The following is a 27,424-nucleotide window of genomic DNA, read 5'->3' on the forward strand; positions in this document are numbered from 1 at the left end:
TTTACACAAGTAGAAAATGCCTTCTGTGTCACTCTAATTGTCTATTTCAATTAAAGTACTCACTTCATACTACTTAGTTGCTGCAGTATATGATTTTGTCACATAAAACACTGAATATGGGAGCTGAAAATCTATTTTCTCATTAAAATTAACTGTTCTCACATAAACATCTCACAAAATGCTCATCAATAAGTTGGTAAGACAAACATGAATTGAAGTAGATCTCTGACTTTACTTGCCTTTCTAAATGGCTTTACAATTAACGATCCATTCTTTGAATAAAAAAGTTACACAAAAATTACTGTAGATTTCTCAGAACACAGTAATATGGTAAAGGAGGTATTCCTTTTCAAATCTAAACCCTTTCAGGAATTAAACTTCAGCAATTCCAATTAACATTTAAAAACTAATGAATCTAATTAAGAGACCACTTGGGAAAGGGAGACGGTTTTTAACTTCTGTACTAGCAATAAACCAAATCCCTCTCTTTGGTCTAATTTATGGCTGGAATAGAAATGAATCTTCCCCTAGTGGCAAATAACCCACAGCGGAAAAGCTGTATTGCTTCCCTTTAAGAGGCACCAAATTTAGTAGATCAAACCAAGCCTCCTGGAGACCTATTTAGGGGGTGGGCCCCTCTGTATGCGGCTTCACGTATCTGAGAGCACATCTCTATCTACTTCTCAGCAGAAAAATCACTTACTGGGCACTGAAATGTGTTAATGTCACCTTTTAATTTAACTCTGGCCATTGCAAATCATTTTCTTTGAATGAAACAGTGAAACAGGACTTTAAGTCCTGACTCAAAAAAGATGAAGAAGCTCTTCAGTGACTGTGACCGCTAAGCTTCTACTTCCAGCCCAGTTTGTGGAAGAAATAGAGCCTGTAAGACGAGTGAAAATTCTGTCCTCTCCAAACTTCTCAATGATACACGAATGGTGCTTGGGCTTCACGGGGCATCTCAGTGCCCACAACTCGTCCAGGAGGAGCCGGTAGCTTTGAGGAAGGAGGATGAGGACAGTGTCTGGGAAGAGAGGAGAGCAAATGCTACTCCCTTGAAAGGGTACTTTTTGTTGTTTTTTAAAAAACAATAACAATAAAGGGATACAGCAAAGTTTTGGAGGTGATGGATGTGCTTATTACCTTGACTGGGTGATGGTAACACCAGCCTATACTTATATTCAAACTCACCAAATTGTAAAATCAGTTATGTACAGTTTTTTATATACCAGATATACCTCAATAAAGATAGGATGTGGGTTAGAAAGGATGTTTGCTGGGAAAACCAAAATGGCAATCAGCTAGGAATGGAGTGGACTGTATTTTCATCATTCATTGTACCCAATTCTGTTCAACTCTCTAGTGCCGACATGAATACATTCTCATTGAAAAGGCCTCTCTGAAATTTTAATGAAGTTCAAATGGTCCCAGAGGAATCTGCTCAATGATATTCCCTTTCAAGAGATTGCTTAGGAAAAAAAAAATCTGGAAATAAGATGCTCGGGGGAGAGAATTTGCTTCTTTTGTAATTATTTTGTAATAGCACTATGAGTTTCGTGTATTTTACAGAATTTGGCTTAAAGTTACACTGAAATTCCACCTGTATGGCAGGGAGTAAAAATTTAATACTCCTCTTGAAAAAGTCAACAGTGAATTGAACTTTAGGTCCAGTTTTTGTTACAAAATAACTGATAGTCAATACTGCAATCCTTCACCCTGCTGGAAAAAAGGGTGATTAATTATCTGAAAGGGCAATACAAGTTATACAGATTTTTTTTTTTTTTTTTTTGAGATGGAATCTCTCTCTGCTGCCCAAGCTGGAGTGCAGTGGCGCGATGTCGACTCACTGCAACCTCTGCCTCCCGGGTTCACGCAGTTCTCTGCCTCAGCCTCCCAAGTAGCTGAGATTACAGGCATGCACCACCACGCCCAGCTAATTTTTTTTTTGTATTTTTAGTAGAGATGGGGTTTCACCATCTTGGCCAAGTTGGTCTTGAACTCCTAACCTTGTGATCCACCCGCCTCAGCCTCCCAAAGTGCTGGGATTACAGGTGTCAGCCACCGCGCCCGGCCATACAGATTCTTCTTAATCAACAGGACACAGAAGAAAAAGAAGTCTCTCTTCATAACTGACTTTCTGTCCTACAGAGCTACATGCATTGAGGCTGGCACACATTCCACAATGCACCGCGCTTTGGTATATCTGAGATAGTCAAAGGAAATGTTAAAATGAATGAACAAATTAACAATTCAAAACCAAAGCCCAAATCTTAGTTTCGGAATCAACATCTGACCAATATTATTAATTTTTTATGGAGTTGAGGCACCTTATTGTTAATTTGATTTTACAGTATCACACTAAGTAACACTGAACAGAAAATCACTACTTACTGATTATAAGCCCGGGGAAAATGAACCACACAGTTCTTCCCGGAAACAGTAAAACCTTTTGACATAAAATACAGCACGTCTGGAGAATGAACAGTAGGTCTTGGGGCAGAAACAGCGAAAAGTGAGCAGTGAAAGTACCTTTTCCACTTTCTCTGAGCTAAATGCCTACAACCTAAGTTCTTCCCATAGAAAATGCACTCTGAAGACAGATGTTGAAGCTCTGACTTATTAGTGAAAGACAATGTAGATACACATATTAAAATCTTACTTTCTTCCAAAATACATTTATACAACTAAAGATAAAATTAGCCTTTCAAAAGCTTTCATGTATTACAAAATATTCTTGAATCATTTTTTATTATGCTTTTCTATAGCCTTACATCTTTCAAAATTTTATATTAAGGTAAGTCCAGATTTTTTTTTTTTTTTTTTGAGATAGGGTCTTGCTCTGTTGCCCAGGCCGGAAAGGAGTGACACAATCTGAGCTCACTGCAGCATCAACCTCCTTGGCTCAAGCAATCCTCCCATCTCAGCCTTCTAAGTAGCTGGCGCACAGCACCACGTGTGGCTAACTTTTAAATGTTCTTTGTAGAGACGGAGGTCTCACTGTGTTGCCCCGGCTGGTGTGGAACTCTTGGCCATATGAGATCTTCCCACTTTGGCCTCCCAAAGCGCTGGGATTACAGGCATAAGCCACTGCACCTGGCCTCAAATTTTTAAAAATCCTCTTTAGGATGAAAAACAATCCCCTCTGAAATAAGTTTCCTATTTAGCTAATGAATGTTTAGTGCTATTCGAGACAAAAGCATGGAGAAAAACAGTTTCCATAAGGTAGTAAACACTAACCGTCCCTATGGCCTCGAGGGAGGCGGAGCACACTAAGAGCATTCATAGCAGTATGTTTCTTTAATAGATCTGAAACAACGCTTTCAGGGTGGCCCATCCAAAAATAGGCTGTGTTTAATACAAAACGACTGCAAGCAGAGCCTGTCAATGCAAGACGCATTGCTACATCTGTCACACAAAATAGAGAAATAAACAAGCTGTACAGGAGAAGACCTGTTCATGGACCTCCCAGGCTCAAACGATCCTCCCGCCCCAGCCTCCACGAGTAGCTGGAACTACAGGCACACACCACTGTGCCTGGTTAATTTTTTAAGTTTTTAAATTTTTGTTTTTGTTGTTGTTGCTGTTTTTTAGATAGAGTCTCACTCTGTCGCCCAGGCTGGAGTGTAGTGGCACAATCTTGGCTCACTGAAACCTCCACCTCCTGGGTTCAAATGATTCTCCTGCCTCAGCCTCCCGAGTAGCTGGGATTACAGGCATGCGCCACCACACTCAGCTAATTTTTGTATTTTTAGTAGAGATGGGGTTTCACCACGTTGGCCATGCTGGCCTTGAACCCCTGATGACCTCAGGTGATCCACCTGCCTCAGCCTCTCAAAGTGCTAGGGTTACAGGAATGAGCCACCGCACCTGGCCAGTTTTTAAAGTTTTTTGTAGAGACAAAGCCTCGCTATATTGCCCAGGCTGGTCTTCAGCTCCTAGTCTCATGAGATCCTCCTGCCTAGGCCTCCCAAAGTGCTGGGATTACAGGCACGAGCCACCATGGCTGGCCCCATTTTTCTAAAAAGAGAAACTTGCATTCTAGTCCAGATGTGCAGGACACGTCCCTGCAGAGAGGTGGTCTCTTCCATGTGCGCTTTGTGGAGTCCATCCCCTCATGTGCAACATGCGGTATGTAAGGGCCTTGCCCATCAAAATACCCCACACTCCCCTGGAGGTGCTTCTCAAAAGCTTCTGGACCCCCGGCACATGCCGTCCACCTCCCCAGAAGCTCTCAGGCTCATCCTGCCAGCAGCACCCCAAGGACCCTGGAACTATGCCCGCCGCACCCACAGCCTTCTTGAAAACTCCACTTAGACTTCACCTCTGGCAGAAACCACCTCATTCCTGACTCTTCCCAGGGCCAGTTTTTGCATCCCTTGGCACTTACGAATTTCACTCACCCCATACGACAGTCCCTTATGTTTGCCCACTGTCCACACTCTGTTCTTCGACTGCTGTGTGCACGTGCTGGGTTAGAATCTTTGCTAGGGCAGGGATTCTGCCTTCTGCCTTCCTTCCCCTGAGTCACCCACCAGAGTTCTGCTGTGGATCTCAAACAGCAGCTTCATATCTTGTAACTTGCAGGAAGTCAAAGGCAAAGCTCAATGCCTGATTTTAAAGGAATGCCGGGTTTCCGGGTTCTACTAAAGCCTCTTGGTTCTGTCGTTCCCCGAAAGCCCTTCCCTGAGGCCTTGCCATGCTAAGATGTTCACGATGAAAACGCACTAGAACACGACATAAAACCAACCCACTCCCTCGGGTGCTATTTGTCAGTATGGTGATCTTGTGTTGAGATCACTGAAATTCTCATGCTCTCCCGACCGGTGAGATGACGTCCGCAGGCGGACCACCTCTCCAGACTCCAGTCTTCCTGGTCAGAGGATTTCTTTTCCTTTTCATCTCAGCTCCGATGTTTTCTTTTTCTACCCAAAGCCCCAGACCATCCACTAACAAAGGAGCTGATACAGTTTCTCATAATGTTGTGAACTTGCCATAGAATGCAACCGTCCTTCTCTCTTTGCCTGCCCCCCAGTGCCCTGCACCTCCCTTCTTCTCTCAGAACAGCTGCCAGCAGGGAACAAAGTCAGGTTTCAATAAACTGGGAGCAGTGCCGCATCCTCCTTTCCTGCCTAGGAAGGCCACTGCAGCCGTCACCATCACCACGCAGGCAAGACTACCACCAAGGCCAAAGCAACTTGAGTTTCGAGGCCAGCACGCGCCGACCCTTCCAAGGCCTCAGATCTAATTATTCGTTCGTCATCGCATGTTCCTTTTCAAAAAGCAAGCCCTGAAAAACGTGCGTCTACCCTTAAATCAGTGGTGCTAATAATTCATGCTTTAAGCAGCACAAGGCCCCAGCCACTGGCCACAGGCTTCCCTGACCAAGGGTGACCCCGTGCAAGGGTGGAAGAGATGATCAAGGCCCCTCCAGTCCACAGGGCTAAAAGAAAAGGGAGCTAAAGCCGCCTCCCCTCCTGCCTCCTTCCCTCCTTGTGGAAGGATCACCATAGACGTCACCTGCTCACTTCACTCTCGCTCTCTGGGGAAGACAGGAGGCCGTCTTCCTGATGAAGTTACTTGTCCAACTGTCTTTGGGCCCCTCTTCCTTCACCTGCTAGGAGGCAAACAGTAGCCCTTTCTCTCTCTAGCACAGTCCAGACCAGCAGCCCCATCGGCAAGCGCAGGTGGGACTCCCCGCTTGGAGCCAGAGAGTCACCTGCTCCCCAGAAGTCTCACCTGAGCACCCCTTCCCCCCTTATCTCCTCCGGGAGCAGCCCTTCACTAACCAATGCCACCCACCACTCAGGGGCCTAGCCAGAAACCTGAGGGGCTACCTCTGCCCACTGCCCTCAGGCCACTTGGTGCCCGCCACCCTGCCTGAGGCCTGCCGGAGTCTGTAACAGCCCTGCCTAACCCGGACCTCAGCCCCACTCTTGCTGGAGATCGGTTCTTCAGCTCCAGCCATGTCTCTCTCCCCCTCCGCCCCTCACACCACTTAAAATGATTCCACAGTATAGAAATCATATGAAACAGCTAAAAATGCTGGATAAAATATAAACAACATTTTTGTCAACGCACTGCTGATCAAGCAAAAAAGTAAGGAAACTCGGGCCCAAAGAGCTCCAATTGCAAGCAAGCAATAAAGGGGCAGTGGAGCCAGTGTTTGCCCTGAGGGCCGTGGCTGAACCCGGATGTGGGCTCAGTTTTTATGATGGGATGGGGGAGAGAAAACACAACCAGGGCCGGTCCAGGGCAGAGAGCCTAATCCGAGACACCTGCGTAAACCGGCACTTGTTCCCTTGGGGCTGCTTTCTCCCTACAGTAAGTATCTTAAGTGTTCAATGGACTGAATGCTGGTGTTATTTTCCCACAGCTGCCATAAATCTTCAAAAATATGCTGAAAATAGTCGGTAGATATATTAACCCATGAAGAAGTCCAATTCCCTGTGAGTATTAATAGGTAAGACCCCATCCATACCACTAATCAGTCTTTCCCAGGCAGGAAGTTGGGTTTTTCTCTAAAACAACAAAGGTAATGCATGCTAAGTAGGTTAGTTACTTTGCTACCTCCAGTACAGATGGCCCTTGAACAATGTGGGGGTCGGGGCACAGACCCCCTCCACAGTCAAAAATCCAAGTAGAACGTTTGACTCCCCCAAAACTTGACTACTCATAGCCTACTGCTGACCTTATCAGTAACATAGACAGTTGATGATATGGTTTGGCTGTGTCCCCACTCAAATCTCATCTTGTAGTTCCCATAATTCCCACATGTCCTGGGAGGGACCTGGTGGATGGTAACTGAATCATCCGGGCAGGTCTTTCCTATACTGTTCTCATGATAGTGAATCAGTCTCAGGAGATCGGACAGTTTTATAACGGGGAGTTTCCCTGCACACTCTCTCTTTGCCTGCCGCCATGTAAGACATGCCTTTCTCTTCCTTTGCCTTCTGCCATGATTGCGAGGCCTCCCCACCCATGTGGAACTGTGAATCCAATAAACCTCTTTTTTTAATAAATTACCCAGTCTCAGGCATGTCTTTATTAGCAGCATGAGAACGGACTAATAGTCGATTAACACATAATTTGTATGTGTATTACTACTGTGTTCTTACAAAAAAGCTACAGACAAGAAAATGTTATTAAGAAAATCTATTTACTAAGTGGAAGTGGATCATCATAAGGGTTCATCCCCATCAGCGTCACCTCGAGTGGGCTGAGGAGGAAGAGGAGGGGTTGGTCTTGCTGTCTCAGGGGTAGCAGAGACATCTGCATGAAAACCTGTTTCATAGATATCCTTTCTCCTTGATGATTTTCTTGATGGCATCTGGGAACTCATCTACTGCCTCCTGGTCGGGAGAAGCTGCTTCTCCTGTCATCTTAACATTTTTTAGGTCAAACCTTTTTCTATAATTATCAAACCATCCCTTTGCTGGCATTATATTCTCCAGCTTTAGATCCTTCACCTTCCTTTTGCCTTAAGATGTCACTTTCCCCAAATCATATTAGAGTCTATAGGTATGACTTTCTTAGAGCAAGCCTGCACTCACATAAAAGCTGCATTTTCAATACAAGATAAAATAGCATTTCGCAAAAAGCGCAAGGTTTTCATACCTGCTGATGTAGCCATAGCAACCACTTCACTAATTTTTCTTTCTTTAAAAAAAAAAAAAAAAAAAAGGTCCTTATGCTAGATTCATTTATCTTGAAATGGTGGGCGACTACAGCTGCAGTCCTCAATCTAGCTACGTAGCAAGCAATTCAACTTCTTCCTGTAATGACATGACTTTTCTCTGCTTCTTGAAAGCATTTCCAGAATCAATGGTGCCACTTCATACAGGTCCCACGGTGTCATTCAAAGTTTACAGTATTGCACTAAATGTGATGAAAAATACGCAAGAACCACAAGTGATCACTTTTTACTGAGATAAGCAATTTACTGGAGATGAACTGCTCATGGCGGAGATGATCCACATTTGAAGCAGATAGTAACACTTGAGTTCATCTCAACAGCAGCGGGAAATGGCTATGAGACGGGGACAGTAGTACAGTATTACTACAGTTAATTTCATGCAGTCATGATTTAATGCTGCATCTTTACATTTGTTTACATTTCTCTCAATTGCAATCTGCCACATACAGTCCATCAGTGTTTGTGTAAGTTTTAATAAATTTTAACTTTTTTTTTTTTTGAGACAGAGTTTCGATCTTGTTGCCCAGGCTGGAGTGCAATGACATGACCTCAGCTCACCACAACTTCCGCATCCCAGGTTTAAGCAACTTCTCCTACCTCAGCCTCCCAAGTAGCTGGGATTACAGGTACCTGCCACCACGCCCGGCAAATCTTGTATTTTTAGTAGAGATGGATTTTCGCCATGTTGGTCAGGCTGGTCTTGAACTCCTGACTTCAAGTGATCCACCTGCCTCAGCCTCCCGAAATGCTAGGATTACAGGTGTGAGCCACCCGCCTAAATTTTAACTTTTTCTTTTTTTCCCCGAGACAGAGTCTCGCTCTGTTGCCCAGGCTGGAGTGCAGTGGCACAATCTTGGCTCACGGCACCCTCCACCTCCTGGGTTTAAGCAATTCTTCTGCCTCAGTCTCCGGAGTAGCTGGGATTACAGGTGCGTGCCACCACACCTGGCTAATTTATTTTTGTATTTTTAGTAGAGATAGGTTTTACCATGTTGGCCAGGCTGGTCTCAAACTCCTGACCTCATGATCCGCCTGCATTGGCTTCCCAAAGTACTGGCATTACAGGCGTGAGCCACCACACCTGGCAAATTTTAACTTTTTATAATAGATCTGTGTTCATTTTATGGTAGTAAATGATAAAATAGACTATCAACATGTATTTTATATATTCATGACATACCTCACTTTAATTTTTTTATTTCTTGGCTATGAGGTTGTCTGTTTTTTCAAACTGTCACATACCTCCAAAAAATTTTCCAATATATTTATAAAACTCTGCATATCATTGGACTTGAGAAGTTCAAACCTGTGTTGTTCAATGGCCAACTGCATTATTTTAGAAATGCACATAGGAGATGTTGGCAACAGCTGTGCATTTTCTGCCACAGCTAAGGAAGGCTCTCAGCAAGTATCATATTACTAGATTTATGGCCCTATATGGTTTTAATTAAATCGTGTTTGGAAGCATAGTTCTTTTTCTTAAGTTTTCATACAGGTGCTGCTTAGATGGAAAGCTCCATATCTTCACAAAATCACTTTTTCCTGGCTACAAATAAAGATTTTTGAAGAAAAAAAATGCCATGTGATGAGGGTTATTTATGGTGAAACAAAGGTTCGTCCCTCTTTGTTCTAAAAATGGGCCTAGAAAAGAAGCCAGTCACAAAAAGGTCACATATTGCATGATTCCAATTATACAAGTTTTGAAAGGCTGAGGTGGGCGGATCACCTGAGGTCGGGAGTTCGAGACCAGCCTGACAAACAAGGAAAAACCCCATCTCTACTAAAAATACAAAAATTAGCTGGGCGTAGTGGTGCATGCCTGTAATCCCAGCTACTCTGGAGGCTGAGGCAGGGGAATCGCTTGAACCCAGGAGGCGGAGGTTGCCATGAGCCGAGATCGCACCATTGCACTCCACCCTGGGTGACAAGAGCGAAACTCCATCTCAGGAAAAAAAGAAAGAGAGGTGAACTGTATGGTTTATGAATTATATAGAATAAAGCAGTGTATAAAATGAGCCTAGATGATTGGCAGGGGCTGGGGGACGGGGAAATGGGGGTTGTTTACTGTGTCTAGAGTTTCAGTTTTGCAAAAGGAAAGCGCTCTGGAGCTCTGATGCATAGCAATGTGAATATACTTATTAACACTAGTGAAATGTATACTTAAAAATGATTAAGATGGTAAGTTTTATGACATCCCACCGACTCTAGGCTATCGCCAAATGTTCTGTTCCTCCCTGGAGTGTCCCACACCCAGGCGTCACTCCGCTGTAGAGAGAGGCAGTTTCCCCCTGTCTCTAGTACCTGTTTAGCTCCTTTTACCACCTCCCCAGGAGATTTCTTTATATTTGAAACATCAGGCATAATGGAATTCTATGCATGACATCAGACATAAATCACTTTAGAATTTCTTCTCAGTGCCTTCAAGTCACTTGTGGCTTTTTTGAAACTTTTGATCTGTGTTAGAATATTACCCTCAATTCCCTAGGGCCCACAGCCTTGGGCATTGCAAGGAAACTTATGTGACTCCAATATGGCTCTGGGGGTATCGCCTGGGAAGGATCACACTAAGTTCTCTGTAAAACTGATGGAGGTGTTCAGGGGTGTGAAAATGCCACGCAACTATGCCACAGCCACCAAAGAAGCCAGACAGTGGGGTACACACACATGGACTCAGACATCAAAATCTCCCCGCACTGTCACTGCCACCAAGGTCAGGAGAGACCCAACCTACATACTTTTTATTACTTAATGAGGGATATGGGAAGAAATCTAGTTAGCTATGTTTATCCTCTATAAAGATATTATATAAAATATAAATTTATTTTGTATTTTGATTGATATAAAAATACAATCTATAAAACTTATTTTGATTGATATCATTGGAATTAAAAGTTGTTACTAACTCCTGGCTTAAAAGGCATTATTACAAAATCCAGTGTTCTTAAGAGAATATTAAAGAAAAGTGGAGAAGTTGGGAGTGTTTCAGAGTCTTTTGGTCCTATGTGGAAAGATGGGCTTGGTGGCACCTGTCAGCTTAATTGGCTTTCTCAGAATGGAGGCTGTTGGTCATATTTAGACAGACAGCCAAAGAAATACTACAGAATCTCTGAGCTTCCTCTTCAGCTGCTTGTCCATACATTCATTTCTTTCTCTGTTTCCTGCTTGTCAATACTTCCAACTTAAGAGCAAGTAAACATATTTCAGGTTTAATTTTATGGAACAAACACTCTGCTTGTGAATTTTCCACATTATTTCCATAACAACTAACACACTATCACTCAATCAGGTTTCACTACACAAAGTCTTGCGAAGTAGAGGTGGAAATTTTTTTCCAGGTGTTTAGACAAGTATTTAATGAAGCTGAAGCAATATGTTCTTTGAGCATTTTAAAATATTTGAGATTAATTTCAGCAGATGATTTATTTATCAGTAAACTGGCTTAGATAAGAAAAAGTCAGAATATTATTAATGAACCTAATGCTCTCTAATGTTTGAGACCAGCCAACAGGCCACTTACTTACACCCTACTTGCCTTAAGGAATATGAAAGAAGTCCAGCTTTCTTAGTCTAACTGGTAGTTTCCAACAACTGAACCTCCCATCCATCTAAGAACAAGGAACGAGAATGAAGGCGAGGTGAGAGGAAGCCACGGGGTAACATCCAGACAGTCTGAGGATGCCAGCAAGCCCGGGCCAGAGTCCTTGAAGAAACCGCTGACCTGCACAGCGGGTAAAACTGCAGGACTCAGCCCGAATGTGGATGCTCAGTCCTGATGAAATAAAATGGAAGCTTAGAAGCGTAATGACTTGGTGGCAAATGTCAACTTTTTCCTTATTGAGGAAGAAATCCTCAGGGTTGGAGGCAGACACATTCATACACATCAAGAAAAGATGTGGGATGGTAATTTCCTCTTTTTTTCCATTTCTGACTTGTAAAGGAAACACATGAAGCGAGTCCTTGCAGAATGGACCCGACAGCCTGAACCTTTGCGAGATGAGCAGGGCACTCTTTCAGGGGGAAAATCCAAGCCTTCTCCACTGGCAGAAGCCACCACATCAGTTAGCATGGGTCATAAAAAGTCAGAATCCCGTGTCATTCCTTGGACCACAATTTTGAAGTTTGAAAGGAAGTGAAAATGCTTCCTAGGAACTCAAACCTTCTGAATCGAATCGAGCAGTACGTGATTTCCAGAGCTTTTCAGTTTCCCTCGAGAATTCAAACTTCTTCACATGCATAGAACCTTCGAGGACTTGTAATAACATTTAAACACAATTTCCTCTTCATGGTACCCGTGCGCGAGCTTCAGCTGGGGAACCCTCCCGGACGCACCCTGGGGCTTGTCTATCTAATGAGTGTATTTGGAGGAAGGAGCTGGGACTTCTTGGCTCAGTTCTTTCCCTTCTCCTGTAACTTCTACCTGCTCATCAAGAGCACGCCTTCTGGAGAGTTCTCACGGTGGGGGAGCCTGTGGCTGCCCAGTCTGCACACCAGGACTGACTGTCTAACCCAGGTCATAGTTACCAGCCCGGCTGGCAGGCATTAAAGTCCAGCTTTCATCAGTAACAGGAAGGTAGACACTGTGACTAGCCATGGATATCATGCCTCTTTCTTAATTAGTTCTAAACTCAAGAGAGGAAGAAGGTGTTATTTATTAACACCACTCCCTCAACATTAGACAACACCTTTGTTTTAACAAAGAATTCTATATAAAGGGAAAAAGTGAGATGGTCTGGATGAGATGCTCTGCCAAGCCGTCAACCACCCATGCCTTGGAAAAACCTACCCACTGAGCTGGATGGTTACACCCAGGCAAGTGCTCGCTTATGTCCTCCCTCACAGCCACAAAGCCTGCAGGCCTGGGGCCCAGAAGAACACACCAGCCAGCAGACAGAGGCCCTTGAACCTCTGAGCCTCCTAAATGACAACAGATACCGTGAAAGGCCTTCACGGGGTCCTCACTTGATCTGTCAATAGGGAACCCATTAGAGACTGATTTCTGGCAAAAATCAGACAATAGTATTGAAATCACCATTCACTCTCAGTATGAAGTTTCAAAGTGTAGTTTTCTCAGAACAGATGTCTAGGCATACCTTGGAGATGACTACAAGTTCGGTTCCAGACCACCGCAATAAAACAATCATTGCAATAAAATTAGTCACACAAATTTTTTGGTTTCCCAGTGCATATAAAGATTATGTTTACAGTGTACTTAGTCTAGTAAGTGTGCAATAGCATGTCTTTAAAAACAATGTGCATACCTTAAAAATACTTTATTGCTAAAAAATGCTGACACAGAGACATGAAATAAGCACATGCTGTTGGAAAAATGCAGCCAATAGACCTGCGAAATGCAGGGTTGCCACCAACCTGCAACTTGTGAAAAACGCAGTATCTGCAAAGGCAAATAAAGCAAAGAGCAGTAAGATGAGGCATGCCTGGGATCTGTAAGGAGATGATCTTTGTATACATTATTAATTAGGCACATTGGTGCCCATTTATGAAATCTACCCTCCCAGCATGAAAATCTGAAAACTACTTCGACAGAAATCTTTTCCTACAAATTCCAGCAGTTCTCCTTCAAAATAAAAGTAAATAAAATCTGAAGTGACTATATACCAAACTGTAGTTTAGATGGTGGTAAAGTGAGACTAAGTGAAGGAAAAATAACAGGCCCCTAAAGATTCATTAGTTAAGCAAAAAAAAAAAAAAAAAAAAAAAAAGCCAGGCGCAGTGGCTCACGCCTGTAATCCCAGCACTTTGGGAGGCCGAGGCAGGCCGATCGCCTGAGGTCAGGAGTTCAAGATCAGCCTGGCTAACATGGCGAAACCCCATCTTTACTAAAAATACAAAAAAATTAGCTGGGCGTGGTGGTGAGTACCTGTAATCCCAGCTACTTGGGAGGCCGAGGCAGGAAAATCACTTGAAGCCGGAAGGCAGAGGTTGCAGTGAGCCGAGATTGTACCACTGCACTTCCGCCTGGGCCACAAGGGCAAAACTCCATCTCCAAAAAACAAAATAAAATATAATAAAATAAAATAAAAATAAAGCAAAAGGGCAAATTTTAAAGAGGATATTTTATTCTCTATGAGGAAAAAAAAGTACTCCAGTCCCTTTATAAATCTGAACTCCAAAACAGAAATGAGGCCAGGCGCGGTGGCTCACGCCTGTAATCCCAGCACTTTGGGAGGCCGAGGCAGACGGATCACCTTAAGTCAGGAGTTCAAGAACAGCTTGGCCAACAAGATGGAACCCTGTCTCTACTAAAAATACAAAAAATTAGCCAGGCGTGGTGGCAGGCACCAGCAATACCAACTACTCTCAAGGCTGAGACAGTAGAATCACTGGGTCCCAGAAGGCGGAGGTTGCAGTGAGCCAAGATTGTGCCACTGCACTCCAGCCTGGGCAGCAGAGCGAGCCTCTGTCTCAACTAAAGTAAAATAAAACATAAAATATAAAATAGAAAGGAATGACAACACAGTATCTACATGGAAAGTATGCACTGCCCTGTAAACTGCTTGACTGCTTCTGCTTTCCTTGACTGCCACTAAGCTCGTCCAGAGTATTGTTTTTTTTTTTTTTTTTTGGCCGTCCTCTATTCTCCCTAGCTCCAGAGCTTAAGAATTTATTTTCTGTGTCCTCTGTCCCAATATCAGCTCGGCCGAAGCAGTATCTCGGGGTTATCTTGCGCCCAGGCTTGTCATGGTAAACTGCTAAACCATTCCCTGCTGATATGATTTGGCTGTGTCCCCACTCAAATTTCACCTTGAACTGTAATAATTCCCATGTGTCAAGGACAGGGCTAAGTGGAGATAACTGAATCATGGGGGGACAGTTCCCCCCATACTGTTCTCATGGTAGTAAATAAGTCTCAGAGATCTGATGGTTTTACAAAAGGCAATTCCCCTGCACACTTTCTCTTGTCTGCCGCCATGTAAGACGTACCTTTGCTCCTCCTTCACTTTCTGCCTTGATTGTGAGGCCTCCTCAGCCTGTGAGTCCATTAAACCTCTTTCCTTTATAAATTACCCAGTCTCTGATACGTCTTTATTATCAGCATGAGAACAGACTAATACACCTGCTTATTGCATGGCTTACTGACAAACTAGAGGCTGTTTCTGCATGCATCTCCTTTACCTGTAGATCCTTCCTCCTTGAGACTCATTATGCCCATCACAGCAGTGTTTCCCAAGGCACAGAAAGTGAGGAAGACGCACCATGTATAATATATTCTGGTTTTATTAAAAAAAAAAAAAAAAGCAGAAAAAGACAAATGAGGTGATTGCCTAGCTCACAGTAATTCATGTCCACACTCTTTGACCATGGTGAGCTGCCCAGGGACCTCACAACAAGCCCACTTCTCTGCTGACATTAACCAGAGTCATTTACTATTGCTTACAATCCACAGGTTCTTAATTGAGAACATAGATAAAAGAAAACAACTGCAAGAACATAAGCTAAATCATCAATGCTTTTGTTTGGTTGAATGATAGAGGTTTTTTTTTCTTTAACCATTTATGCATTTTCTCAATTTGCTACAATAAACATAGATTGCACTGGGGTGAATAGTACGGAACTCGAAGGGTTTAGGGTTAATTTCTGTGAAAGACCAAATATGTTTCTCTGGTTCTCACTAAAGCCTATAATGTGTTCAAAGATGATAAAACCTCTTATACTCAATGTTGTAATGTTAACATGTAATTATTAAAATCACCTGTAACGGGCTCATGGACAACGACAAATTTTTTTCAATAATGCCCAAATAAGTCTCTCTTGGGTGAGTGGGTAAGGGGAGGGGAGTGCCCACTTCTCTAAAGCAAGTGACAGGCAATGGCTCATTTATCCTGCGGTAGCAGGCATGACCAGTGACCATCAGGCTGCCTGCCCTAGGAAATGTCATTATACCATCACAACTTGGATTTTAAACAATGCTTGCTTTCTGAGTATTTCTTCAACACTCATACAATAAATCTGTGTACTGTCTTCCTTTTATTTTTATTTCATATTCTTAACCCATAACAGCCAATACAGTAGAGATAAATGAGCCGTAGTAACTCAAGTGAGATACTGCAAGCCCCATGGCTTTCCACCAGGGTTGCTGACATTACCTTTCTAGTTTTTATTATATGCGATGCTGTGTAACCCTTATCCGCTAAAAAAACATATACTGAAGCTTGACAAAGCAAGACACCATCTTTCTTAAAAAAAAAAAAAAAAAAAAAAGAAGAAAGAAAGTATATAAATCATCATCATCTAAAAATTAGCTGGTGGAGACTGCCTGTGGTCCCAGCTAAACAGGAGGCTGGGGTGGGAGGACTGCTTGAGCCCAGGTAGTTGAGGCTGCAGTGAGCCATGACTGCACCACTGTACTTGCTCTAGCCTGGGCAACAGAGAGACCCTGTCTCCAAAAACAAAAAAAAAAAGGAAAAAAAGAAAGAAATCTGAGATTATTATTAATGTATATATGTCCTGTCACTGTTAAAACAGTTAATAATATTTTACACTGTTGCTCAGAGGCCTCATGTTGTAAATAAAATATAAATAAGAAAGGTTTCATAATGGGGAAATTTACCCAAATGCTACCCTTTTATTAAAACACAACTTAAATTTCTTGCAAAAAAAATCCCTCACTGCAAGTTTCTGAATGCTACAACACAGCAGCACAAACACCATTCTTGATGTGTTCTATCTTCATGTTCACCGTTAGATGAATCTTTGCAAACGAGGGGAAAATGTGGGTAGAAGGGTAAATAGAAAATGTGTCACTAGCAAGGAATTAATTAGAGCAAGGTCCACATGCTACGTCTTAGCAGCTCTCTGCTTGGAATGTCATATGTTATTCAAAAAACAATATTTAATTGCAGGATCTGTATGTCAAGAGCAGCAGGGAGATGCTACTTGGTTTGCTTGCTCAAAGGTAAGTTTTATACAAATATTAAAAGATTCTGTCATCTTGTATTGTTAAAAAGAATTACAAATTCCTGTTTCTGAGGTTGTGAGAATCTTATTACTCAACTGGTCAGTGCATATAGCAACTGCTCGAAAATAAAGAACATCTAATACCTTTAGTAACTTCGGTATCATTTTAACATTGCATATCTTTGCAATGCGTTTTCAATCATTAGATAGCCTAGAAACCAAGCAAATCATGCAATACGAGGTGAACCCATCCTTAGAATTAGGTAATTTGCAGAAGATCCCATAAGTGGATCAATGAACAAAAAAGAAGTTCCATTAACTTTTTACTCTTGGTATGTGCAGGAAACACACAGGCAACTGGGGAAATCCCAGAGAAGCCAGTTACAGCCTTAAAGGGTCTGATGGATCTGGGAGGCAAGATCCACAACATGGTAACTAACAATATACTATACAAACAGAAGATAAGCACCAAATGAGGCGATCAATGCTAAGGAAACTTGAATTTTTGACTTCAATCAGCTGGGGCTAATGTAACTAGTTTCCAAATCACATTGCTGCTCTGTGGCATTGTTTTTTAATTGTGATTTTAAAAAACACATAACATGGGGTTTACCATTTTAGCCATTTTTCTTTTTTCTTTTTATTCTTTTGAGACAGATTTTCACTCTTGTTGCCCTGGCTGAAGTGCAATGGCACTATCTTGGCTCACAGCAACCTCCACCTCCTGGGGTCAAGCGATTCTCCTGCTTCAGCCTCCCCAGTAGTTGGGATTACGGATGCCCGCCACCACGCCCCGCTAATTTTTTGTATTTTTAGTAGAGACAGGGTTTCACCATGTTGGTCAGGCTAGTCTCGAACTCCTGACCTCAGGTGATCCACCCACCTAGACATTCCAAAGTGCTGGCATTACAGGCATAAGCCACTGCGCCCAGCCCATTTTAGCCATTTTTAAGTGCACAGTCAGTAGTGCTAGGTATATTCACATTGTGAAGAAGATCTCCCAATTTTTTCATCTGGCAAAACAAATCTGTACCCATTAAACAGCCCCCATTTCTGCCTTCCCACAGCAAACACCATTCTACTTTGTTTCTATTTATGTCCCTCGTATTAGTAGAATCATATAGTATTTTTCTTTTTGTAATTGGCTTATTTCACTTAGCATAATGTTCTCAAGGTTCATCTATGTTGTGGCATATGGCAGGATTTCCTTCCTTTTTAAGACTGAATAATATACACAGTTTTGCACGTATATAGCACACTCTGCTTCTCCGTTTATCCGAAGATGGATGTTTAGGATCCCTCTACCTCCTGGCTAGCGTGAACAGTACTGCTATGAACATGGGTGTGCAATTATCTCTACAAGATCCTGCTTTCAATCTGGGCATGCCCCCAAAGGAGGATTGCTGGATCATACAGCAACTCTATTTTAAATTTCTTGAGGAACTGCCATAAAATTTTCTACAGCAGTTGCACCATCTTACATTCTGCCCAACAGTGCACAGGGTACCAACTTCTCCATATCCTCATCAGTACTTGTTTTTGCCTGGTTTGTTTGTTTGTTTTTAAATAGTAGCCATCCTAGTAAGTGTGAGCTGGTATCTCACTGTGATTTTGATTTGCATTTCTTAAATGATTAGTGATATTCCTTGACATAACTTCTTGAAGACTGAGCAAAACGCTAGGATAATAGTGAAGACAGTTTTTCAACATGGACTAATCCATCTAAAGAACAGACATTTGCCAGAATGAACATGAACATTAGAAATGCAGCAGGAGGCTGGGCGCAGTGGTTCACACCTGTAATCCCAGCACTTTGGGAGGCCGAGGCGGGAGGATCATGAGGTCAGGAGATCGAGACCATCCTGGCTAACACGGTGAAACTCTGTCTCTACTAAAAATACAAAAACTTGGCCAGGCACGGTGGTGGGCGCCTGTAGTCCCAGCTACTTGGGAGGCTGAGACAGGAGAATGACATGAACCCGGGAGGCGGAGCTTGCAGTGAGCCGAGATCGCGTCACTGCACTCCAGCCTGGGTGACAGAGCAAGACTCTGTCTCAAAAAAAAAAAAAAAAAAAAAAAAAATGCAGCAGGATTGGTTGGGAGGTGCTCCTGGTAGCTTCAAACTCGCACTCTCCCACTACTGATCCACTGGGAAATGGTGGTGGGAGAGGGATGGTGAAGAAAAATAACTCAAAAACAACAACAACAAAAAAAAAACCGCTCACTCCTGTAGTTCACTAGATTAATACAGCTGAGATTTCTCATCTCATATGGCCACCCATACTTCAGTTCTAATTCCAAGTACACATACATGTGATTTAAGAGTTCTGGTCTCCTCCACTTACTGGGAAAATGTCCCAGACTACATTATGCTCCAAAAGAACAAGAGCAGAAAACTGGTGAAATGAGTTATACAGCTAGAAGTCACAGCAACAGTCAATAGCACATTTTTCAAATGGTTTGTTAAAATAAAACAATGGGAGTTGTTATACAGTTGTGTTGAACTACATCTCCCCTCCTCCACACACTAAAAAAGATGAAGTTCTAATCCCTGGTACCTGTGAATATGAACTTATTTGGAAAGTTTTTTTTTGCAAAGTTTTTTTCTTTGCAAATGATCAAGTTGCAATGAAGTCAGTAGAGCAGGCCCTAATCAAGTATGACCATGTCCTTATGAAAGGGGAAAATACAGAGACACATACTTGCACAGCAAGAAAACCACATGAAGATGCTGGTAGAGACAGAGGCTCTATCTATAAACCAAGGAAAGCCACAGATTACCAGCAAACCTCTAGGAGCCAGGAGAGCAGCACAGGACCAATTTTTCTTCACAACCCTTGGAAGGAACCAGCCCTGCTGACACCTTGATCTCAGACAGCTGGTCTCCAGAGCTGAGACCATACAACACTACGAGTCTTCAAGCCCACCAGTTTGTGGTACTTTGTTACAGCAGCACTAGCTAACTCATACACTATAATTCAATAAATGTCAACTTAAGTCATTAAGGGATGGATTAGCCCAGAAAAATGGGCTACGACTAACGCATTCCCCCAACACTACAGCAGAGACGGTGCCAGCAGGGACTTCCAACCATCACTGACCTCCCCAAGAGTTCATGTGGGTACAAGGGATGTACAAAAAAGCCCTTGTTTTCAGTCAGTACCTTGTGTGCCACTAAACAATAACCAGAGACAAAACCAACTCTCCAGGCCCCTGGATCCAGCATTTTAGAAGCCAGAGAAGAGGGCAAAAATAAGTTTCGAAGCTAAGCGAGGCAACTTGTACCTACCCACATAAAGACTCTAACAGCCCGGTTGGCAGGACGCCGGAGGGCTGTTGGCAGTGTCTTGGTTTCTGCTGAACCAGTTTTCTGGAGAAAATCAGAACTTTATTTTCTAATAAAGCTCGGACCTTTCAGGAGCTTCAAAAGAGACACAAGGCGGGGAGGGTCCTGACGGGAAAGTCTGCCTTAGAGAAATGGTCCTTAAAATGGAAAGGAAGGGAAACGGAAGAAGAAACACTCTTGGTTTCATGAGGGAGTGCAGAGTCCACAGTTAGCGAACACTCGTACTGTTGTGCTTGGAGTGCGGGTTCTCCTCGTTTCATGGGAATAATTGGTGAGATCGTAATAAACCCCAAGGCATGTTCAGAGGAATGATGCAAATCCAAGCAGCTCAGTCCTGTGGGCAACAAACAGGAGGTCCCATCATCATGGAGAAATCTACCTGGATGGATGCAATGAGCTGTGAAATGCAACCGAAATCGAGTCAATAAAGGGTTCAGCACTGGATCATGAAACCAGACATCCCATTTAACAGCTCTAATAAAATATGTCATCTTCGTCCTTACAAAAATAATTAAATCAGGCTAAGAGATAAGATGGTTAATAGTAACATCTGAGGGTTTTTCAGCTCTTATATTCAACTTATGCTGTGACTACTACATCAATCAGTCTCTTTCTTCATCATTTGAATTCTACTGTCTAGGAATTAAGAGCATGTCTGAGAATCCCAGGACTGATGTGTGAATGAAAGGTATTCTTACTGAATGAAAGGTATTCTTACTGACGCCTGCCATGCAAAGCCATGTCCTGTAGGTGAAGGGATGAAGGATCAGTCGGGGGGCACAAAGGATCCCATGGTCAGAGAATGCAGGAATGGAAGCCAGGGCAGAGGAAGAGAGCCCGAGGTTAGTGAGGCAGGGGTGGAGGCAGCCCACGCCTCGCAGCCTTCATGTTCTCTGTGAGGCAGAAGTCATGGTCTCCAACCACAGAGGCTGGCCTGGCTCTTCTCTCACTGTCTGCCTGCGGGCCGAGCTCCACAGACTGCTCACCTCGGCTCTCTTACTCCGGGGCTTCTGGCTGGGGTCAGCAAATGGGAGTCCCTAACAAGGGATGGGTGGTCAGGAAGATAGGGACTCGGTTGTTTCGCCTATCCCTCCAGAACTGTGAGATAGTAACTGCCTATTGTTGAAGCCACGGGTTTGTAGCACTTTGTTATGGCTGCCCTAGGAAAGTAATTCAGCTTTCAAACATGAAAAAGTGTATCGTTGTGATAACCTAACAACTCCACAAATGCCCTCTGGTCTTGCTCTGCAATGCTTTACACACTCAGTCTTATGCCGAGATCAAAGGAAATGGAGCACCTGAATTCTATTTGTGGCAGAAATACTTACTGACAAATGGTCACTGGAAGATGGGCTAATAGCCAGTTGCACTTCATAGTTCACGTCACAGGCAAATTACATCAAAACTAAACAATGAGCTGAAGAAAGAAACTGACCTGCTCCTTTCTAATGCTTTTGAACAGTCCTTTGAAAACACCGGATCTAAATGCTTTTCCAGCGTGGTGGTCACCCAGGTGTGACAAGCTTAACAGAGGAACTTCTGGGAAGATGAAATTGGAATGTAACAAGTAAATATAACTTCCCTAACATAAATTGAAACCAAGCAATCAACTTCCATGTGTTACTTCCAGTTTGTACCATTTACATAATCACTAAGAATCTTGGAAGTTAATTTCCAGAGCCACAGATTATTCTTTGTGATAAAAAAACAAAGCAGTGTCTTCTATGGCCAGGTGCTGTGCTTCACGCCTGTGATTCCAGCACTGTGGGAGGCTGAGCCGGGGTGGGGGTGGTGGTCACCTGAGATCAGGAGTTCGAGACCAGCCTGGACAACATGATGAAACTCCATCTCTCCTAAAAATACAAAAATTAGCTGGGCATGGTGGTGGGTGCCTGTAGCCCCAGCTGCTCGGGGGGCTGAGGCAGGAGAATCACTTGAACCCAGGAGGCGGAGGTTGCAGTGAGCCAAGATCGCGCCACTGCACTTCAGCCTGGCAACAGAGCGAGACTCCGTCTCAAAAAACAAACAAACAAACAAAAAGAAATGCCTTCTATTGGCAACATTAGCAATGTTCCTTTCACGTCAACTGAAGGAAGACTTTATTTCAAGTAAAACATTTGTCACAGAGTTGACTTCCTAGTCCTCGGTGACAGCACTGAGCCATCCAGGCTGTAAACCTGACGACTGTGGGTGCTCTCCTACTCCCAGGGGGCTCCCAGCTTCTGTCCCATCAGCTGCCACGCCCTGTCAGGTCTACCTCCTGGGTTTCTCCTGTATCTGTCAGCCCTCTGACATTCCTTCTGCAGGGCCCTGGCCCTTATCAGTAACTACCATGTGGAGATGATATTGCCAAAACCCCTAGTCACTGGGCTTTCCTTCTGCAGACTCCGCCTTCTTCAACCCATCCTGCCCATTGAAGAGCACCTTCCAGCCGGGCACGGTGGCTCATGCCTGTAATCTCAGCACTTCGGGAGGCCAAGGCGTCCGGGTCATGAGGTCAAGAGATAGAGACTATCCTGGCCAACATGGTGAAACTCTACCTCTACTAAAAATAAAAAATTAGCTGGGCATGGTGGTGCATACCTGTAGTCCTAGCTATTCAGGAGGCTGAGGCAGAAGAATCACTTGAACCCGGGAGGTGGAGGTTGCAGTGAACCGGTATCGCGCCACTGCACTCCAGCCTAGCAACAGAGCAAGATTCCATCTCAAAAAAAAAAAAAAAAGAAGAGCACCATCCACTGGCACCTGTCACAGGCGCTAGCACAGCTAACACGCCGTGTTATCCTAACGGCTCTGTATGGCCCCAGACCATTAACAAAGTGAGTGACACACAGGCGTAGGTGTCGGTGCTCCTGGGCTGGGACTCCATCTCCTTCTCTCCAGCACTCTGATCCGCCCCAAGTCACTTAGTCCTGTGAGACTAATCAGTGTTATTCACACCTGCCTCATAGGTTCACTTAGCAACGAATGAGATAATGTACGCACAGACTCGGCACAATGTCTGGCACACAGCAAGGGATTTTTCAGAGGGTGGTTATTATTTTCATTCATTTTCTTATCACCAGTAGCACCTTGCTCCCATGTCGATACACATTTGTGAAACCCATATCATGTTTCCAAGACCACATTCCATAAAATGAAACCAGAGCCACAGAATTCCATTGTGGGTATCTGGTCCAACTTCCTGTTTGTATAAATGAGGAAACACAGACCTATGAGGCTCTCGTTCAAAGTTACAAAGTGCTAACAGCTTTGAGAATTGCTCTTTTACATGATCATTCTATCTACAGAAGAGAAATCCCAAACTGATTAAGTCATTTTGTGTCTGTCTTATGAGTTAAAATCATTATCTCCAACTCAAATGCTCAAAGTGATAGAACACAGCAAAGAACTGAACGTTCAAACATGGCAGATAGTTTTTATAAATCAGTCCATTTACTATGTGCAATGTTTTTAGACTTACATTCTAACACAAGAACATCCAGCTGGCTGAGCGCTTCCTTCAAATGAACCCGCAGAGCCCATATTGAGAAGACCTGCCCCAGAGGATCTTGAAATCCTATGTCTACCTTAAAACCATTCATTTAGTCTATGGTAGAGGGACGCATGGTTCACCCAGGAACATCCTGACTCCAGGAAAATGGAAAAGTTTTGAAGCTAAGAAAATAGAGGAGATCAAGAAATCAGCAAAGCAAAACTGCACGTACAATTTCTGAGCTCAAAGGGCAACCCCCTCAATTTTAAAGTTGATTGAACTGAAGCTCATAGAAGCTGCAGGTAAGTCCACGAAAAGGCACTAAACGAGCTTGGCAGAAATGGAGGTTTCACGGCAATTGTCCAAGTGGTGCTGGGTTCTTAAAGACCTTCCTAAAGCCACCTGGGACTCAGCTTTGGCTTAGGTAATGATTCCCCCTCCAAAGAGAGCCCCAGTTTGATGTGAGACTCCAGACAGCTGTGGTCTAAGAGGAACGACTCCATCTGACACAAGCACGTGATTTTTTATTCTCAAGGGCTTTCATTCGCTTTCTTTTCTCCCATTGATCCAGCCAACAGCTCTACATTGAAAGCAGGGCCTCAATTCTGTGAAAGAACAAGAAGGAAACTCAAGTTCAGGGTGAAAGGAAGGAAGAGAACCTACTTTCATGAGAACCAAATATGTGTTCTCTGCAAGGTGTTTTTGCAGAAGATCTCATTAGAGCCTGGGCCTCAAGTGGTAGGTATTCTCCACGTGTAGAGATAAGATGTCCAGCCACTCAGGCAGAGCCACACAGGTAGGAAGTGAGGCGGCCCGGACCCAGGGCCTGCATTTCCCCTTAACCCCTCTGTTTCTTATCATTGAGAATACTGTTTCCATTTAAAAGAGAAAAAAAAGCAGCTTTTCAAACTTCCTACATTTTCTCAGATTACGGCCCATTTTAAAGTCAGATTCAGACATTCTCAATTAGTTTATTCTTTTTATTCGGTTCTGATTTTTTTTTTCTGGGAGAAAATAGCAAACAGCTGTTAAAGAATTACTGCAAGCACATCAGAGCTGCAGAACTGACTTTGATCACAAGGGTCTTAACTACAGCTGAAAGGGGTGCACACAAACATTTCAGACCAGCACTTAAATTCTACTCTTTGCCCGTGAGACGCCAGAAAGGAAAGCTAACAGTATTTAGCTAAAATGATTTATGAAAAAAATTTTTTTCCTCTATTAAAATAGCCAAAATAGCCTTTAAATGTAATCTCATGGGGCTAGACTCAGACAAGCACCATTTATCACTCCAAGTTAAATAAAACACAGAAATGACCATGCGAAGCAAAGTAGCCTTAAATTCCGTTTCAGAAACTTTGCAAATAAAGGGAGCCAAAAGCAACAGTGATAAGAAAAAAAGAAATGCTGACTTATTTTTTAAAGCTGGGTGAACATGCTAAGTTCCCTCTGCTTTAGTTCAAAGTGTAGCTGCGTACGGCGGCAAAAGCAGTTCTGGGCACACACGCCTCCCTGCAGGTCTGAAAGGGCCAATTAAATTTTATTTGTGTCTGTCCTCCTCCACCACCTCCACGTCTTACGTGTGAAGCATTTGGGGCAAAAGAAGAAAATTAAGTAGTCCTGGGATCTAAACACCTTCCTTCCATTATCACTACAAGGAGACCACTCGAGGGACAGCCCCACTGCCAGGGACGGACTCCATTCCAGGAGAGTCAGAACTGCAACACTTACAGAAAAGACAGACCCCGCCCCCTCAAGACCTTTAGTTAAATGTGTATTTCACCTCTTTTGGGGGAGAAGAATAGAAAGAAGAAAAGAAAAAAAAAACTTTCTTCAGCTTACAAAAAGGGTGCATTCCCTAAGATGACTGAAAAAGAAGTTAAGAAGGAAAACAGGCTGGGCACAGTGGCTCATGCCTGTAATCACAGCACTTTAGGAGGCCAACGCAGGAGGATCACTTCAGTCCAGGAGTTTGAGACCAGCCTGGGCAACATAGCGAGACCTCTGTCTCTACAAAAGTAAAAAAAAAATTAGCTACATGTGGTAATGTGTGCCTGTAGTCTCAGCAACTAGGGGGGCTGTGGTGGGAGGCCTGCTGAGCCCAGAAGGTCAAGGCTGCAGTGAGCCATGATTGCTCCACTGCACTCCAGCCTGGGTGACAGAGAAGACTCTGTCTCAAAAAAATGAAAATAAATTGGGAAACAAAATTCATTAGAAATAAAAAAGATGTGGCTGGGTGCAGTGGCTCATGCCTGTCATCCGAATACTTCGGGAGGCCAAACGGGAGGACTGCTTGACCAGGAGTTCCAGACTGGACAACATAGCAAGACCTCGTCTCTACAAATAAAAACAAAAATAAATTAGCCCGGTGTGCTGGCATGCACCTGTGGTCCCAGCTACTAGGGAAGCTAAGCCAGGAGGGCTGCTTATGTCCAGGAGTTTGAGGCTGCAGTGAGTTATGATCATGCCACTGCACTCCACCCCGGGTGACAGAGCAAGATCTTATCTCAAGAAAACAACTTTTTAATAAACAAATATAGACAAAGAGAAAATGAACACACTTCCACAAAGGCACAGTTGCTACCAGTGAGCACAAGGCCAGCCCCTGATGTCAACCGCAGGGCCACAAAGAGGAAACCCTGAGCTTTCTGAAAAGACAAACTTCGGCTCTGTCCCTTTTGCTGAGATGGAGCTTATGAAGTAAGCTCTAGAATCTGTCACCAGTGGAGACCTTACCCTGAACCAGAGCCCTCGGAGAATAAGCTCCCTATTGATCTCAAATCTAGGTTTCAGTGAAAATTAAAGGAATGAAAGAACTGTTACATTTCAAAAGGTTTAATAATGAAATGAAATCAATGTTTAATCAAGTATGGGCTGAATTTGTAACACTCCTCATTAGGTCTCCAAGATAGCACAGGCGATTCTGACACCAGGAAAGAACCTATGTGGTCTTTTATGATATACAAACTCATTACTTTTCTCAAAAACTTTAGGTCTTCTCTGATTTCAACTTAAACTTGGGTTTTCTACTAATAATGTATTATCAAGAAAATATTTGATTTCTTTCCATCTTCCATTTCCCATGGTCAAACAGCATGGAGTTCAGCCCTATGTGGTACAGTGAGTTTTATGTAAACAGCCACCCCACACGCACATAAGGCCAGTCATGACATTTCCCGAGGCCCGCGACTGGCATGTGACATATAAATTGTGGCATGCATCTTCATTCTCATCACACAGCTTTCTTTAGCACTTAGGAGGCACACGGTACCCACTGTGTCTAACCAGGTTTTGAGGGCCTTAGGGTTTGCTGTAAGGTTAAAAATCTCTTTCCTCAAAGATTTTACCATCTGTCTGGAAAATTCACAAATACAGTCACAAAAAGTTAATTCGTCAAGAAGGATGTCAACACAGGGTCCTCACTTCCAAAGAAGGAAAGGGGTTGGGAGCAGCCTTTAACATCATCTGGCCCCAGTGCCTAATTTTGCAGATTAAAAAACTGAGTCACTGCACCAGGAATAATGAGTGCGAGGGGCAAGATTAGAGACCATGATTCAAGGTCTGATTGGAGGGGAGCTATCAGCACTGCAGGGAGAGAAGGCTGGCCTGCAGCACGAGTCTGGGAGAGGCCCGCCAGTTGGTGGGATTTTGACCAATGTGTTTGGGGTGAGGATGGGGTGGGTTTTTAGAAAGTGGTGAGAACAGCGCAGCATGAGATGAGGATGTGGGATGTGGGGTGTGAGAGGGGCAGGCCAAGCTGACCAGGGACCACCTGTGTGGAAGTAAGAGGCAGAGGAAGTCCGCGAATCTCACAAAGGAGGCGGCTTAGTGCCCAGAAGATGGGTAAGGTGAGGGTCCTGTGGGCCGAACTCCAATCCCAGCGCCACCTTCACGCTGTGAAAACACAAGGAAGGGACTCAGAAGCTCTTCCCACTTGCTCTTTCCCTTGTTATGCTAGGACAGCACCAACTGTCATATATTTAAATGACCGAGC

General features: G+C 43.6%; 1 pseudogene across 1 annotated transcript in view; it reads right to left on the reverse strand.

The window, feature by feature from the left end:
* Positions 1-215: 215 nt before the first annotated feature.
* Positions 216-27,424, reverse strand: part of LOC105531271 — a 32,479-nt pseudogene continuing 5,270 nt past the window's right edge. The window contains exon 2 of the transcript XR_001004773.1: positions 216-1,024. The product of XR_001004773.1 is annotated as an uncharacterized LOC105531271 (transcript). The remainder of the gene's footprint in view (positions 1,025-27,424) is intronic.

Source organism: Mandrillus leucophaeus, unplaced genomic scaffold (genome assembly GCF_000951045.1).
Source record: "Mandrillus leucophaeus isolate KB7577 unplaced genomic scaffold, Mleu.le_1.0 Scaffold879, whole genome shotgun sequence".
Lineage (NCBI taxonomy): Eukaryota > Metazoa > Chordata > Mammalia > Primates > Cercopithecidae > Mandrillus > Mandrillus leucophaeus.